Source organism: Myotis davidii, unplaced genomic scaffold, assembly GCF_000327345.1.
Source record: "Myotis davidii unplaced genomic scaffold, ASM32734v1 scaffold233, whole genome shotgun sequence".
Lineage (NCBI taxonomy): Eukaryota > Metazoa > Chordata > Mammalia > Chiroptera > Vespertilionidae > Myotis > Myotis davidii.
In genome coordinates, this window is record NW_006285917.1 from 207,092 (window position 1) to 211,583 (window position 4,492).

Here is a 4,492-nt window from a genome sequence, read left to right on the forward strand (position 1 = left end):
GGGCGCGGAGGCCGGGAAGGGCTTTTCCGAGGACTGGAGGACCTCGGGTCCGCAAGGGCCATTGTGCGGAGAGAAAACTGGTCGAAGCAGCATGAACTGTGTGTAGTGAGAGGGGAGTCGGAGCCTGAGAGGGCCCAGAGGTTACACGGGGGCCAGCCTCATCCTCCCCTCCCCCCTCAACTCGGGCTGGGAAAGACCCGGGAGGGGACGACGGCTCTCTTCCCTTTCTCCTTGGTCTCCTCCTCGCCTCCACCCCCATTTCTGTCCTGATGAGGGGATCCTGGACCTTGGGGAGAGTGCCGGAACCCTGGCACTGGGGGCGCCGGGGCTGGGGGTGGGCTCCGCCAAGGGCGGTGCTCGGATGTGTCGGGAGGGGTGTGTGTGCGCGCCTGAGGGGGGTGGGCGGTTTCCCTCTTCCTCTGGCTCTGGGGAGGAAGAGAAAAGCTGGTTTCCTGTAGCTTGTGGGCTGGAACTGAACTGAGACCGGAATTCTGGGGCTGGGGTCGGAAGCTGGGAGGCGCGGGCTCGCTGGGCCCAGGAGCGACAGACACAGGGCATCAGAGATGGGGGGAGGCTCAGAGGAGGACCCCCATTCCCAGCTCGGCAGGGCGACCCTCAGACCCGACCCTGCGCGCCTGGAAAATGGGGAGGCATGGGGAAACCGAAGCTGGAGCTGAGGCAGCATTGGAACTAGGGCTTTTATTTAAATGTCCGGGGTTGGGAAGAGGGGAAGGTAGCTGTGCCTGGGCAGCATCAGGGACTCCCAGATGCCGGACTCCTGATCCTCCACAATGAGCCTCTCTGGGCTCTGAGCTTCCCAGGCCCCCCACCTCCACATTCGGGGGTTTGGTGGGACCTCTGCCGGAGGTGAGCTGTTTTTACACCTGATACAGTTAACTGATCTCTACCATTTTCTTGAATGTTTGGAGAAAAGGATTAATCTAGCTAATTCAGTTGTGGGGGGAACGCGGGAACAGGGGTAAGTTTCTCTATTGTCTAGAGGACGTGGAGATGGAAAAAAGGTAGTTAGGCCCTAGCTGTTGGTTCTGGGCTATTCAAGGTCCCCACCCAGCTCCCACCCCACCCCCTGGCCTCTTGCCCAAACCCCATTGCATCACCCCGGCCTGGAACTTCTGCCAGATCTGGCCTCCCCCAAGGCCCCCTTAAACCGCTGCTTACCACATCCCTAATGGAGTCAAGAAGAAGAAGGGAAGGAGAGGTGGGGATCCTCCCCCACATCTGGGTAACCTTCCTCTTACCCTGCCCCACACATAGCAAGAGTGTCATCTCCCTTTTCAAAGACTCCTCTCAAACATCTGGGCTTTCACGTACTTCCGGTTCCCTAGGTGTCTGCCTGGCCCCTGGCCTGATCCCGCAGTCCCTAAAGCCCTCTTCTACAACAGGACCCAGCGTTTTCATCCCTCCCTCCTCCCCCTTCTTGTCATCTTTCCTTCCAAGAGAGCCAGGTGTCTCGCTCGCACTCCTCCCCCTCTCACTTTCTCTTTACAGTACCCTCTTAGAGTGGGACTCTGCACATTCCACCTCCCCGTGACCTCCCTTCCACTGCAGCTGGACCTTCAACCCCCTCCTACACCCAGGGACCAACATGGCCCTCGCCTGGGGCCATCGCTGGAGAGGGAGGGCCTCTGTGTTCTTGGTCCCACTGCATCACCTCTCACCCTGGACACCAAAACAGCATCAAAGGGCAGGGCGAACACAAGAGAGTCTGCAAGGTAGGCAAGGGCCAAGCCTTAAGTCAGGCAGAACTGGGTGTGCACCTGGCCCCACCACTTGCTCTCTGTGTGACCTGGGGCCTGTTCCTTAAGGTCTTAGAGCAGTGGTTCTCAACCTTCCTAATGCCGCAACCCTTTAATACAGTTCCTCATGTTGTGGTGACCCCCAGCCATAAAATTATTTTCGTTGCTACTTCATAACTGTAATTTTGCTACTGTTGTCGCGACCCACAGGTTGAGAACCGCCGCCGTAGAGCCTGGTGTTCTTATGAAAGTCAGACACCTAACTTATGAGGCTGTTCTGAGGACTAAATGAGACGATACAGATAAAAGGCGCCTGGTCCATGGGGGGGTGATCGATACCTGGCAGGCATGATTTGTATGAGGTAGCTGTTTTTCTGTCTCTGCTTCTCTCCTAACCTAGATACCGTCTAGTCCAAGTTTTCCCCCATTTCTTACTTGCTTTTAATATTTGCTTATAGCAGTTTTAGTAATAATAGTCCCTCACATTCCTTAGCACTTTCATATCTGATTTTTCATTGGATCATTACAAAATCTTTGCATTAGGCAGAAGAGGCATTATTGCTCCATTTTATTTTAAATATATATATACTGAAGCTTCAGAAGGTACAGAAGTTTAGAACTAGAGTTTGTTTCAGGGACCATTCAAGGGCAACCCATCACTTTATGGGTAGAGAATCCCAGGCTTGGGAGGGAAAGTGACTTGGCCTCGGACACAGATGTAAAAGGTGCACTAGCTTTAGCCCAGCTCTTCATTCCTTTCGGATACTTAGTTGGCATAGGTAGAGGCAACTCTCCCTCCCCCGCCAGCCAGGCATTGTCTTTGAGAATACACTGTAGGACCCAGAACTAGGTGTCCTCCTCTGGCCTGGCCAGGGCTGCTGTCGGACCTGCAGGGTCTGGGCCCTGGTCCACTTGCTTCTCTCCTCCCCCGACCTTGTCAGGCCAACAGAGTCAAACAGTAACCATATATTGAACAGGATCCTGGTTAATCAGAAGCCTGGCTGGGGAGATAGTGGAGAGAAGAGGAGATAAATTGGCAACGGGGTAAGCCAGAACACTGGCCTAGGAATCAGGATTCCTGGCTTCTGGTTATGTGGAGAAGGATTCAGAGTGACCTTAGACATGTTACTTCACTTTTGTGGGGTTTAATTTTCCCATCTGTAAAATAAGGACATGGGACTCAGTCAGCAGGTATTTTTAATTAAAGTTTTTTTCTTTGTTTCCTTTTTAAAAAATTCAAATGATATCTTACCAGGACATTCTATATAAAAAGGGAAAAGAGGTTGCTCTAAAGCAGCGGTTCTCAACCTGTGGGTCACAAACAATGAAAATACATCCTGCATATCAGATATTTACATTACGATTCATAACAGTAGCAAAATTACAGTTATGAAGTAGCAACAAAAATAATTTTATGGTTGGGGGTCACCACAACATGAGGAACTGTATTAAAGGGTCGCGGCATTAGGAAGGTTGAGAACCACTGTGGAAGATGAGGAGTGTCAGGCTCCTGATCCACGTGGCAGCCCTGAGGCTTCTACAAGAAAGTCTTCACACCAGAGGGTGCCCTCTGCGGTGCCTTCCAGCGGTGGCAGCCATGTCTCCAAGAACCAACGCTAGAGTTTCAGGGTCCTAAGGCTTCAAAATAAATTATGGCAATTATTTCTTCCCTTGAACTCTATATTTTAGAAGGGTTTATCTGCCCAACTGCATTTAGTAAGAAATAATTCTTTTTTCTCATTTTTTATCAGCAAGAAGTGAGAACAAGAAGACATCTATAGCTGCCAATCAGAGTTTGTGACCAATATGAGATAGTCAGGCTCTCTACATGAGTTGATATAATTCCAGCAAAAGTAAATATACTTGAAGTTTTAATTAGCCTGGGCTGCCTTATCAAGTAAATGCATGTTTCCATAGGCTTTCTGAAAAATTGAAAATAACCCAGAGTTTCTGGCCGGTGTGGGTCACTGGTTACAGAGCACTGGCCCACACACAGAAGGGTCTAGGATTCGATTCCCGGTCAAGGGCACATGCCTGGGTTGCAGGTTTGATCCCTGGCCCTGGTTGGGGTGCATGCTAGAGGCAACCAATCGATGTGTCTCTCTCATATCAATGCTGCTGTCTCCCTCTTCTCCCTCGGTTCCACTCTTTCTGAAAAGCAATGGGAAAGATATCCTTTGGTGAGGATATGGATGTAGGTGAATTTCTTTTTATATATTTTTTATGGATTTTTTCCAGAGAGGAAGGGAGAGGGATAGAGAGTTGGAAACATCGATGAGAGAGAAACATCGATCAGCTGCCTCCTGCACACTCCCCACTGGGGATATGCCTGCAACCAAGGTACATGCCCTTGACCTGAATCGAACCTGGGACCCTTGAGTCTGCAGGCTGACACTCTATCTGACACTCTATCGCTAAGCCAAACCTGTTAGGGCTTGGTGAGGATTTTAAAAGATAAAGGAAATAGCCCAAGGACATTCCATTGTTACCTTCTTGAACCCCTAAGGGTCCCCAACTGCTCCAGGATTTAGGAAGCAGGAACTGAAAATGGGAGAATTGGATAAGCTATGTGAAGTGCCATCCCTGACACCAGGTGCCTCCCTCGGCACATAGGCAGGGGCACTAGTTATTAGACTGACTTGGAGGAACGGGGTTAGAAGGGCCACTGAACCCTTGGGTACAAGCCATGGGTGGTGGAGGCAGGGCTGGCTCGGAGTCTCTGGGCTTACCTACAA

The 4,492-nt window shown here is 51.0% G+C and overlaps 1 protein-coding gene across 1 annotated transcript in view; it reads left to right on the forward strand.

Moving 5' to 3' along the window:
* Positions 1 to 4,492, forward strand: part of ITGA5 (integrin subunit alpha 5) — a 55,393-nt gene that overhangs the window by 6,309 nt on the left and 44,592 nt on the right. The window lies entirely within an intron of this gene.